The 13,602-nt window shown below is 41.2% G+C and overlaps 1 long non-coding RNA gene across 5 annotated transcripts in view; it reads left to right on the top strand.

Annotated features, from left to right (window-relative positions):
- LOC138999264 (uncharacterized) overlaps window positions 1-13,602 on the top strand; it is a 258,828-nt gene that overhangs the window by 89,611 nt on the left and 155,615 nt on the right. The gene's annotated exons all lie outside the window — the stretch shown is intronic.

The raw sequence follows: 13,602 nt of genomic DNA on the forward strand, positions 1-13,602 counted from the left end.
TAAATCTTAATGGATAGGAAAATATGCCTTTCAATAAAAAAGGAAAGAGAGAAACAGACCCAGGAAGCAAACAGGCAGGAAACCCTGCTTCAGGGCTCCTTGAAATATCAGGCTTCTGAGTAGCATCTAGCAGCACGCAGCCTCTTCCAGTGTTTATGGTCACCCCACCAACATATTATCATTGTCCTCTTCACGCGTCCCTTCTAGTCCTTCAGAAAATTGTCCCTTGGTGGTGCCAAAAATTTGAGGCAAGAAGGAAGAATGCCTCGCTTTATGGCTAACCTGTGAAAATGTGTTCCGTTGCCAGTGTGGTGGTGGTTGGGATTTATTTTTTTTCTCCTCTTCTCACATGGCCCTCATATCCTGGCTCGATAGATCTTGACGTGCAAATAAAATTCCATCCTGAATAAGTAAGCTTTGTTTATTGGTTGGAGGCTGAAAAACTCTATTTATTATTCTTCTGTTCATCGTGGAAGATGTACGTACCACTGCTTGTTCCTGAAGTTCACTCCTCACCAGTAAAATGGACAAGCAGAGGGAGGATCTGGGTACAAAGAAAGCTCCTGCTCTTCTGTAACCAAGACTTGAGAATGTGAATTAAATAGCCCCTGGGGTACTTCCTGCAGCCTTAAGCATCCTTGAGATACTTGCAGGACACTCACTGTGTTGATAAAATTTTGTCTGTAGAGACCGTGTGTACCCTACACAGACACGAGTGACCATACTTGCCCATCCGTGAAAGCTTGTTGAGTGTTTTTGGTGCTCTGGAGTCAGATGTGGACAGAACAGAGGTAGCCTCCTTCATGGAGCAATTTACATTTGCATAATATTCAACATTTTGAACGAATTGTTCAACCAACCAATTAATTATTTGACAAGGTTGATTGAACCTGCATTACATGCCACAGTTATGTGACTGTGTGAGGTGTTGGGATTCAGAGACTTGATCCTGACTCTCAAGGAACTCTTGAATTTAGTGGGTGAAAATTTGAGCCAGTACATACAATAAATTATAACTGCCCTGGTGATGGAGTTAGCATGAGCGTTCAACCATAGTGGGTCATGTGATTAGGGTAGACGGAATTTTTTAATCTGACTCCATCACCTCAAGTAGCCAATCTTTTCTCTAGACCTGTCACGATAGAACTTGGCATTATCCTGATATGACTTCTGCTTTTTTTCGTGTGCTCCCCTAATGCTTTACAAAACTTGCACTGTGGATATTGACTGTTTTTCTATATCAAGTTTAGTTCATCTCATAACTTCAGACCCCACTAGTTCAAGAATTGTGCTGCACCGGGTACTTGCTATAAGAATTACTGTAGAGATACATTTAAATCAGACAGTGCTTAATCTTAAAAGTTTATACTTCTATTAGTTCTGAGTCAGCTTCAGGCTAGTAGCCTTGCCACTCAAAGGACCTCACAAAATCATCTTGAATTTGGGACATCAAGGAATAAATTCAAGATGTTTGCCACGTTTGAGGCAAAGGGAATGTACTGAATATTGGGAGGGAGGGAATGTCATCTCTTGTCCCTGGTAAACTGCTAACCTACCAAGATGTGCCCAAGGAGAAAAATCAAAACATTTTTCAGCAGGGTTTCTATTTAGCGGTCACATTCTTGAATATTTCATCTTGTCACTATTTTGTCCCAAAATAGATGTACAAAGTGGTCCCAGAGGTTTTCTTTGTTTTTCTTCCTGTGAGATGGAAGAACTATTTTGCTCAACTTGAAGTAGCACAAACTTAGTTTTTTCTTACACTTTTGAAATTAAAAATTTTTTTCAGCCTAGAATTTCTTTACCTTCCTTCCAACAAAAGCAATGAATAAAAGAAAGGATATATAACAATCTTATATTTATGCAAAAAAGAGCTTGTGGCGGGGGGTGGGGGTAAGAGAGCAACCAAAGGACTTGTATGCATGCATATAAGCATAACCAATGGATACAGACTAGGGGGGTGAGGGCATGTGTTGGGAGGCGGGAGTGGCTGGGGAGAGGTCAGTGGCGGAAAAGGAGACATATGTAATACTTTAAACAATAAATAATTTTTAAAAAGAGCTTGTTAGCATCTACCAAGTGTGAGAGAGCAGGAGGAATTGCCATATAAAAACGAAATTGCAAAATTAGTTCAACACGGTTCCTTAGAGCAAGCATGTCAAACTTGCTTTAGAGCAGCGGTTCTCAACCTGTGGGTCATGACCCCTTTGGCAGTCGAACGACCCTTTCACAGGGGTCACCTAAGACCATCCTGCATATCAGATGTTTACATTATGATTCATAACAGTAGCAACATGACAGTGATGAAGTAGCAACGAAAATAATTTGATGGTTGGGTCACAACATGAGGAACTGTATTTAAAGGGCCAGAAGGTTGAGAACCACTGCTTTAGAGGTTCCTCATCTAATGGAGATGATAGACGTACAAACAAGTAACTATGTTATACTCCACTTAGTCAATAACTGTTTATTGAGCAGCTGCTATGCACTATATATGAGATGGGCTCCGGGAATATAATACGGAACAAGACTCAGATTCCTGCCTCATGGAGTTTACATTCAAGATGGGAAAACAGGCCACAAATGAGTGCATATAAAAATGATCAAATACATACATACATGAAGGTGATTAACTCCAGGAAGTAAACGAAGTGGGAGCTCTGATAGTGAATGTAGAGTTTTTCATCACAGAAAGTGTGAACATGAAGATTTCTGTAGTTAATACTCACTTGACTAGTTGTCAGTCATGTAATGAGAGAGTTGGGGCCTGGATGCTCCAGGGGCTTACGGTGAGGGCTACAGGTGAGAGCCAATCCAATTGTCATATCCTGGTGTTAAAAACTTGTCTGAAACCCACAAGGCCAAGTAGCAGTTACTTCTCTTACCAGATACTTGATTTAATTCTGATGGAAATATTGCTGCTCTGATCAATTCCAAAGCATGTTAAAAATTATTTGTATATAAAATAGTATTTGTATGTATGCCTGGCTTCTGACCAGGCTGAGTTTTCATTCACCATTTTCCATTGTACCTGGTGCCAGACCTGGGGTAGGTGTCACAGTGCTTTTGGTTTTGGCTCATTCTCCTCTCTTCCATCAGCTGGGACCACACCCCAGGTGAGACTATGAGCAGGGTGCAGACTCCGGCACAAAGCCAGCGGAATAATGAGCCTAGGAAGCTAAAGGTCTGTCTCACTGGTCCCACAGCCCGAGGGCAGACTCGCTTTCTTTTCTCTTTCACTGTAAAATAGAACCTATAATAACCAGGAGGGAGCCATGGGGAGCAGAGCTGACAACCAGCCAGAGAAAGGGGGACCACAGGGCTGAGAACCAGAAAGGACAGGGAGAAAATGGAAGAATGGAAGGAGAGACAGGAGATCGACGGGAGCAAAGTCTCTGTTCATCTTACGTGGCAGGAAGCTAGTGAAGAAGGGAGAATTGAGGCTCTGAACCCATCAGAGACTCTGGGCGATTACCAAATCCCCAACTTGCCTCTGAGAATTTTTTTTTATAAGTTAAAGTAGATGATGCCAGTGTGTAAGGTTGGAAAATGTTATGTCATTTTCTAGACATTGGCTGTGTTTTTTTAAAATATTATTTTATTGTTTAAAGTATTACAAATAGTAGTACATATGTCTCCTTTTTTCTCCATTGACCTCCCCCCGGCCTCCCATACCCCTGGCACATGCCCTCACCCCCTCCCCGCCACCCCCAGTGTCTTGTGTCCATTGGTTATGCTTATATGAATGCATACAAGTCCTTCAGTTGATCTCTTACTAACAGTTTGAATATGTAAACAGAGGTGGTCCTCTACCTTCATCTATTGAAAAGAGGAGTAAAACAATGGGTTTATAAATGGTAGGAGCTGAATAGTTTATTAGTAAATGAATAAAAGTTATCAGTGAAAGATATGTCATGGCTCGTCTAGTGATGTTGGATTGTTTGCAATAACATTAGCTATAGCAATTGGGCTCCTTCCATTGGAAGGAGGACACCTAGATTATAGAGAGGAAAAGCAGGCCAGGCACCATTCCAGAATGAAACAAAACGCTTATACAAAGGTCTAACTGGGCTGGCTAAAAGTTTTAAGTCTTAACAGTATAAAGTGGAGAGATAGAAAATGTCTAGAATAATTTAAATTGTGAGGAAAAAAATTTAGGGTGCCTCACGGGGACTTGGTGGGCGGAAAGGTATGGTACTCATGTTAGGAAAATCAATGATGAATAAAATAATCATTCACAGTTTACAAGGGGGTACTTTTCTGAAAAGCACCTCTTCTATGTACAGTTTATTTGCTAGAACTCAAATTTATTTGCCAGGGCTCAGCATATGCCATCACCTACCTTCCAGGGGTTGAAAAATATAGTTTTCATTTTTCAGGAATGAGGACTAGGAAACAAAGGTGGTGAACATTGAGTGTTATCTCTGGCACAAAACTCTTTTCTACAGTCTTTCTCAGTTGATCAGAAAGTATAAAAATTTCCACAAATATTGTTTATTCAGACTGAACTCTGAAATTTGTGTAAGTTTTCCAATGAACTTGCTTACATTTTTTCATTTTAGCAAATCTTTACAAAATTCCTGATTTTTTAAAAAAGTGATCATATTACTTAAGGGCTCGATTTTATGGTCTTTTATCCATATCCAGAAGGATGAGGCATAAAACATATCTACCCTTTGTCACACGCCCAGACCCTCCCCACCTTGTCTGTGATGGAGAGGGACAGTCATTTTTGTCCTGTCCTTGGGGTTAAGGGACATCAGATTTCAGTACCCAGATATAAAATGTTTTATTTGCCGTCTACAGTTGACAAGGGAGCATGGTGAACAGGAGCCTTAGTTGAGAGGCTGTGGGGTCGCTCTGCTCTGTAAAACGGAAACAAGCATTGCTGGTGTCAAGTGCGAACATACTGGGGTGGGCGTTCTCATCAGATACGCGGGAGGGTGAGCTGGGGTTGCTTCTTCTGCTTTGATAACTTTAAGTCTTTAATCTGAGAAAAATAAAGCTAGTCATCAGCACATATGTGGCATTTATGGAACTGTAAGGAGTGCTCAGGGGAGGGAAGGGCTGGACAAGGTGGGGTGGGTAGTAGTAGCTAGAGGGCAGCAGTACTTGGGGAGAAAGGACATGTGACTTAGAGCTCTGGCTTCCCGTCAGAGGGTCAGCCCGGGGTTCAAATCTTGTTTGTTCTTCTTTGTAGCTTTTGTTTCTGGGCCCAGTTATTCCAGTTTGCTAAGCTCCATCCCCTCCGCTACCAAAGGGTGATAACTATGCTTTCTTTGTAAGGTTATTTTGAGGACTCACTGTGTCTGTGTCTGTCTGGGACATAAATGCTCCATAAAGATAATCATTGTTATTGTGGATGGTTCAGGAGTTATCACTGCTTTGGCAGGTGAATTCAGAAACCCATTGCCTGAAAAATGTTTTAAAGTTACTGGGATCTGCTCATGATGGCGGTTTGTTTCATTTCCACATAATATGAATGGGTATTGCCAGATATTTTTCCTATTCTTAATTTATGTGCATTTTTTAAACACCCACAGCATCTCCATTTTTCCCCCCCCTTTCTCTGTGGTGGTTAGCGTGTGACTGGACTGAGGCTTGTCGAGGCAAAGTAGGACGGAAAGTGAGGTCCTGAAATAAACAGTGTGAACATCAGTAATACTTTAATTTCCATGTTTCTTGGTTATGCAAGCCCACTGCTTTGGAATTTCAACATAACCTTGAACCATCACCAGCTCTAATTTTCCTCACACTTCAACCAGTAGTAATTGGGCCCTGCCTCTTGCTGCCGCTGCCGCTGCTGGCATTTCTGTTGTTGCCTTTCCTTTGCTTTCAGTCACTTTGTTTAATGCTCTCTGGCAGCTGCAGGAGCTGGATGCCAAAGCGCTGTGCTTGTCGCATCTGGGCCATGACTCCTGCTCTTGCAGCAGGGCCGCCGGACCAGGCCTCTGGCTCTGAAAGAAAATGGCCGTGCCCTAACCGGTTTGGCTCAGTGGATAGAGCATCGGCCTGCGGACTCAAGGGTCCCAGGTTCGATTCTGGTCAAGGGCATGTACCTTGGTTGCGGGCACATCCCCAGTGGGGAGTGTGCAGGAGGCAGCTGATCGATGTTTCTCTCCCATCGATGTTTCTAGCTCTCTATCCCTCTCCCCTCCTCTCTGTAAAAAATCAATAAAATATATATATTAAAGAAAATGGCCTTGCCCTTGCCTGGCTGGTGTGGCTCAGTGAGTTGAGCATCGACCCATGAACCAGCGTTTAAGAGGTTGGACTTTGGAATCAGAGGAACCAGACCTAGGTTTGCAAAACATCTCTGTCTCTTAATTATCTGGGTGCCTTCAAGCAAGTTGTTTAATTGATATCGGTCTCTGTTTTCTCACCTGCAAAATGAGGTTTCTTCCAACTACCCCAGGATGTTGGCTACATGCGCTAATATCCACAAAGGCCCTGACTTAAGGATTAGAAGAAGGTAGTAATAATTGAAAAAACACAAAAAAGTTTTAGAGGTGCTGAAAGTATCCAAAGTAATGACATGGTCTCACAACATGGTCCTACATCCCTCCTTCTGTGGCATCTATTAGTAGATATTTATTTACTAATGAATATCAGCCTCAAAGATGTTCCTGCTTTACTATTCAGTCTGGGGTGGGAAAGGGCTCTGGAAGGAAAGATATAGCTTCTCTATGCAACTATGGAAACACTGTTATTGTCATCATCAGCATTGTTATCATGTGTAGAGGGCCAGCTGGTAACAGCTTTTCCAATGTTAAGTCAGGGTGGACCCCACCCCAGCCCCACAATGAATCAGACTGCTTTCGTAACCAAGAGCTCTGCCTGAAACTGAAGATTGTGACCTTAGCTTCGGTGAAGGTTACTCTCTGATTCCTAATGATGTGCTATCTCGGGATATGCCACTCAGTCATAGGAAATAATACGTAACTGTAGCCATGAAAAATGATTTCCTGAATCATTAATTGCAAAGGAGAAATGGTGTTCAGAGAAAGGAAGTGATCTACTCAAAGAATGGGAGTGTTCCCTTTCCAATTGGTACAATGATTAAACTGGAGTTGTAGGAAGTGTGGTATCTCTCTCCGGGAGGTAGAGGAAAGCATTCCATACCTTCAAGGCAGACACCCCCATTTTTGTGCAAATAAATTTAATTATCAGGGATTTCCATGGGCAGTTAGCTGGTCTTGGGAAAGAAGAAAAAAGTAAAAATAGCAATATAAAAGTAAGGTAAAAAAATACAGATATTACACAGTTCATGAGTATGTCCCCCGACACTCCAAAACATACCCACAAACCAAAGTGGTTTGGGATAAGCTACCAGAGTTTTTTTTTGTTTTGTTTTGTTTTGTTGAAAGATGAATACAATTACCAAGACTTTTTGTGTGTCTGTGTGTGTTGGGAAGGGAAGAGGGGTAAGCAGTCTAATTCCCTAGGTCATATGTATGGTGCTTTGGGAATCCTTGTCCTAGTTTGGTCCTAGGTTGACTTGGGAGGTCACAATGCTTATATACTTAGAAGTGAAATGTAAGAAATCTTGATTAGTCTGTGCCCCTGAATAGTAAAGGACTCTGGAACATAAAAAGACCCTATTTATTAGCCATGAACTAAACCATCATTTATGGCCTAATTTAGGTGCGGAGAAGAATGTTGCCCTCTGCTTACCCTGACAAATGGGAGTTCATTATGAGGTCATCTGGGAAGAAAGAGAAAAGGCCAGGCCTCCCAGAAAACTGGACACAACCATAGTTCTGAATTGATAGCAGCCTTAGTGGTCAACAGGAGCTCTGGTCACGCCTTCCTACTTTTTAAATTGACCATTATCATGACTTAGTTACTTGGTCATTGCTTCTCAACTCTTTCTCTCTCTCTGTCTCATTTTTTTATATTCCCAAGAGATACTATATGAGTTCATGCTCCCTAGAGATCCTGTGGGGTCAGCCACTGATAATCCAAGACAATGAATGAGTTTCCCAAGCTCTCACGTTATCTCACCTAATAGGCTACTGGCCAGTTTTTGCAGTTGACTTTGGTTTGTGCCCAATCAGCTCTGGACCAATTCTTCAGTCATACAGTGACCTACATGTAAAGAGCGCCTCAAAAGGGGGATGTGAATGTGGCAGACACTCAGAGCTTTATAGTCAAAAAGCCAAAATTATGCAAGATGCCTGTTATTTTAATCTGGGCCTAAGCAGTCTGATTATGGACGTACCAGTGCTGCCATCTCAACATTACCATATCTGATTTAGTTGTGCATATAGAAAATAATGTAGAGTATTTTAATACATACATATGTAACATAGATAGAGAATCATATATATATGACTGTATATATATATGACTATATATATGACTATATCTATGACTATATATATGACTATATATGTATATATAACATAGATTGAAAATGTTTGAAGGTATAAAAAATTTTTGACATATGCAGCTGTTAAGTTGAATGCTTGATATGTACAGTGAGGCTCCCTCAGGGTTTAGCCAAGATGGGCCAAGTAAAAAGACAGCTGAATTGCTCTACAGATAAATAGAAAGAATATTAAGTATTCAGGGGCATTCTCCAATCTTGTTATTCTTTGTATTTTACAAATGAGAAAAGTGATGTTTAAAACAGTGGAATAAGTGCCACATGTTTATTTAATCTACAAACATATTGAGTGCCTGCTGTGCGCCAGGCACTAGGGACTTCACCCTCATGAGCCTCCACGGAGTGAGGGAAGAGGGCGAACAATGCAAAAGTAAACATGTATATCACATAATTTAGAGTCATCATCAATTCTGAAAATAAAAAAAAATGAAGGACTAAGGAAGTAGAACATGAGTGAGGAGTGTACATTCCAATTGAGGGCAATTCAACTGCCAACAACTCTCATAGTGTGGATTAAAATTAATCACAAATAGTCATGTCATGTTGAAGAATTCTAAACTAAATCACAGACAGTAAAAAACTAGAAGAGTATCCCATGCAGAAACTAACCTCAAGGACGAATGCTCTGAAATGGAAAGAGCCAGTTGTGTTAAAGGAAGAAGGGGTTCGTGATGGCAGGAGCTTCCAGAGACAATGGAGAACATAATCAAAGATACAGACAGAGACGTGGGTGTTGGTAAGATCACAGAGGACTTGCCAACTATGCTAAAGTATTCGGAGGAGGTGCCACTGGTCAGTTTTGAATCCAGAATGACATAGATTGTCTTATGTTTTGGAGGATCGTGGCGACTTTTGTGAAGGATGATAATGCAGGAGGCTAGCCAACATGCAAACAGTAACACAATAGACAATGGGAGGCTATTGTGATTGTCCAGGTGAGAGATTATGATGTTATGGGAGGGGTTGGGAAATGGTTGGATTCAGTATATACACTTTGAAAATAGAGTGGACAGATTGCTTGGTGTATGGGAAAGAGCAAAATCAAAGGTGACTCCTGGATTTTCAGCTCAAAGAATTAGGTCAATGGTAGTGCCGTTTTCAGAGCTGGGAAACATTACAGAAACAGGTGTGCTGTGGGGGAAGAGTCCCGTTGGGTGGATTTTAAGTTTGAGACGCTTATCAGATATCCAAGTTGAGTGTTGAAAACGCATTTAGAAAATGTATCCCAGAGCTCTCAGCAGAGATGAAATCTGGGAGTCATTGGCATATGGGCAACATAAGGGAGAAAGCCGCCCTTCAGGCTCAGAATTTAAACAAAGCAGGAAATTGGAGCACAAGATGACGAGGCGAGGTGACTAGTGGAAATACAGCCTCCCCTTCCACCCCACCTGTTCCCTCTTCTTCAAGGGTCCTTGGAAATATCAAGAGGGACATTATATGAATGAGGCTCCCAGCCTTTCTCCCCTTTTTCCTATTCCAGATGTTTGGGGGCTGGGGGCATACAGGTCACAGACACTTGGGTTGTGATTATAAAAGCCAACTTAGGACATCTGTAGCTACATACTTGTGCCTTTTATGAAAGGAACAGTGCCTGAATGTTTCATCTAAGGCAGTGGTTCTCAACCTTCCTAATGCCGCGACCCTTTCATACAGTTCCTCATGTTGTGGTGACCCCCCAATTTCATTGTTACAAATTGAACATCATTAAAGCATAGTGATTAATCACAAAAACAATATGTAATTATATATGCGTTTTCCATTGGTCTTAGGCGACCCCTGTGAAAAGGTCGTTCGATCCCCAGAGGGGTCTCGACACATAGGTTGAGAACCGCTGATCTAAGTTTGCCCACGGCTGGCCTAGGGTCTGGAAGCAGGGAGGAAATAGAGGGAACATCAGAGAAGAAGACAAGCAATATAGAGTGCAGAATATACCTCAGCTGGTGTGGCTCAATGGTTGAGCATCAACCTATGAACCAGGAGGTCACAGTTCGATTCCAGTCAGGGCACATGCCCGGGTTGCAGGCTTGATCCCCAGGAGGCAGCCGATCAATGATTCTCTCTCCTCATTGACATTTCTATCACTATATCTCTCTCCCTTCCTCTCAGAAATCAATAAAAGTATATATATATTTTTTTTAAAAAATGCAGAATGTAGTTTCAGTAAAGGCAAAAGAAGATATTTAACTTTTCATAGCAATGACATTCATATGATAATATTCCCTGCAAAGGAGACCTGGATGATCTTGAACTCTCTGGTTTTTTTTTCATGCTCGTTTCTCTGTGTTTGCTGGCAAAGTGCAGTGTGAGGCTACACCTTTAGATAATGTTTTCACAAAAAGGGCTAAGGCATCTTTTTTCCCCCATTAAGCTTCAGTGTAGGGCTTGCTGAGGTGGAAAGAGAACCAAATGCAACTCCCATTTCTGATGAACTTCATAATCATGTAGAAATGGCATCCGCCCTAATGATTCCGTGCGAGGGATCTAAAATAGAAACGCAGAAAGCCAGCAGCCCACAGCCAGCCTCCACCCTTTTCTCATCCTCCTTTGTTTGCATTTGCTCGTTACCGGGAGCCCCTGGACTAAGGAGGGTTCCCATCCTTCCTGGCCAACCCCTGAACTCTGGCAACCTGCCCGGTGCTCAATAGTAGTTCAAAATCCTTTCACCAGAGAGATGAACAAAACATGGAGAGGAAAAACATGGACTGCTCTTCAGTATCCTTGGCTCATGGCTGGTAAATAAAGCCATCATGGAGACACATGGAATTATTTGCCTAAAATCAGTCCTTATGTACTGAAACTCGCCAGGGTTTTCTGCTTCAGTAAACCTTCGTCGTTTCTGGATGAAGGTTTCTGTCCAAATTTAAAAATGTATATATATATGAGTAAAGGACAATTACATTTTTATTTAGAAAAAGTGTTTTCCAAATCATAAGTAATTTCCAATGCAATTTTCAGCTGTTTTTGTTTTGGACTTAAATAAATTGGAGTTCATTGTTAATTGTCTAAGATACTTTACAATTCTTTACTGTTAAAGTGAATTGAATTGTTAATAAAAATACTTGATTATTCTCTCACTGAAAATGTCTATTCCCCCCTTCTCCCCCTACGTACACATACACACCAGCCCTTGTAGAAAGAAGCATGACAGTAGAATGAGAAGACGCTGGAAGAGGGCAGAAGTTAATTGTGGCACATGGCTAACTTCAAGTTATGGGAGAAATGTACCTCTATACATTCTCATTTCCTTTTTTGGCCCATTTGGAAATGAATTCCTCCAGCACAATCCCAGAGCTATCCCCATGTTCCCTTTGGTGACTCAAAGTTCCACATAGATACCCAGTCCTCAAACTGCCTTTGTAGGCAACTCAGCCAATCGGATGAGATGAATGGCGCTCCTCTCCCTGGGCCTTCAGTTTCTGGCTCACTGGTTTGTTTTTTGTGTTTTTTTAAAAAAAATATATTTTATTGATTTTTTACAGAGAGGAAGGGAGAGGGATAGAGAGTTAGAAACATGGGTGAGAGAGAAACATTGATCAGCTGCCTCCCGCACACTCCTTACTGGGGATGTGCCTGCAACCAAGGTACATGCCCTTGACCGGAATCGAACCTGGGACCCTTGAGTCCACAGGCTGACACTCTATCCACTGAGCCAAACTGGTTAGGGCCTGGCTCACTTTTACAGCTATGTTCATTCAGTACATTTACTCTCTGCCCCCACTTCAAAGCATAGCATTGGGGACTCACAGTCATATCAAATCAATACAATAGCCTATTGTTTTCTCCTGCTTTTACCCAACTCCTTTTAAAATATTTTTTTTTTCTTAGATTCCTGCCCTGGGCTTTAAAAAGTAAAGCCCATGAAAATGATTTTCAGGTGAGGTATTTGTGAGGACATGGTATGGTATTTGTGAGGACAATGACTCATGCTGTTCTTGGGGGGAAATATACTAGAACTCCATTCTTGCATTTGAATATTCTTCTTTGATGATTATATATTTTTTTCCTAATTTTACAAAGATCTTCGGTCAACTGCAAAAAATAGTATTTTTAATTGTAGTCTTACAGTATTTAAAAATTAATTAAAGGATAATTGCATCTTTTTGATGTTGGTTTTCTAAAAAACTCAAGACCCTAGTATGGTTTCTCACTAATTCAAATCTATTTTTGTGTCTTTCCATATGGTTTTAAAACTTGGTATTAGATAGTTTTTACTATTTATTGTTTTATTTATTCTCGGGTATTTTATTTTTGTGTTACTATTGCAAATGGGGAATTCTATAAGTTACATCTTATAATTGATTAATGTTGTTATATAGAAGGCAGATGATTACTCCTACCTTTCTTATTATTTTTAAGTGTTTTTGGTATTTAAAGCCAAAATCTGGTGATGGATAGGTTCATTGCCAATTTTATGTCATTGCTTGTAAACCCAAAGGAGATAATAATCAGACCAACTTTTAAATGCCCTTTTTCTAAGAAGCATTTGAAGCTTACATTGCAGTAAGTTCCAAAGGTATCTTGGCCAAATAAAGTCGGCATTCTATTGTCATTTCAAAATCTCTCCACCTGACTTTATGTCATTACCTTAAGCCTCTAATGGATTTGTTTCAGGGTCATCACTTGTATAAAACTGTGTTCAGGAAAGTCTCCATGGTCTATGACATGGTTTTAAACTGTGTTTCAGGAGACATCTGCTCTCCGTTCTAGGTCCTTCTATTTATGCTTGATGTATCAGCCTCCAGATTTCCCCCTCTGCTACATGACTATAATAGTAGTCGTTACCGTTTTCCTAGGCCAGTGGTCGGCAAACCGCAGCTCGCGAGCCACATGCGGCTCTTTGGCCCCTTGAGTGTGGCTCTTCCACAAAATACCATGTGCGGGCGCGCACGTACAGTGCGCTTGAAACTTCGTGACCCATGCACAGAAGTCGGTTTTCGGCCTGGGTGAGTCTATTTTGAAGAAGTGGCATTAGAAGAAGTGGGGGTACGTTCGCTGAGGTCGACCCCTCAGATTGAGGACGTTTTTAGCAAAGGCCAGTTTAGGAGTACCTTAATTAAGTTAATAACAATGTACCTACCTATATAGTTTAAGTTTAGAAAATTTGGCTCTCAAAAGAAATTTCAGTCGTTGTACTGTTGATATTTGGCTCTGTTGACTAATGAGTTTGCGACCACTGTCCTAGGCCATTTGTCAAGGCTCATTTGTTAATTAGG

Source organism: Myotis yumanensis, unplaced genomic scaffold, assembly GCF_028538775.1.
Source record: "Myotis yumanensis isolate MYYU_CA2020_CCGP unplaced genomic scaffold, mMyoYum1.0.hap1 SCAF_22, whole genome shotgun sequence".
NCBI classification, from domain to species: Eukaryota; Metazoa; Chordata; class Mammalia; order Chiroptera; family Vespertilionidae; genus Myotis; species Myotis yumanensis.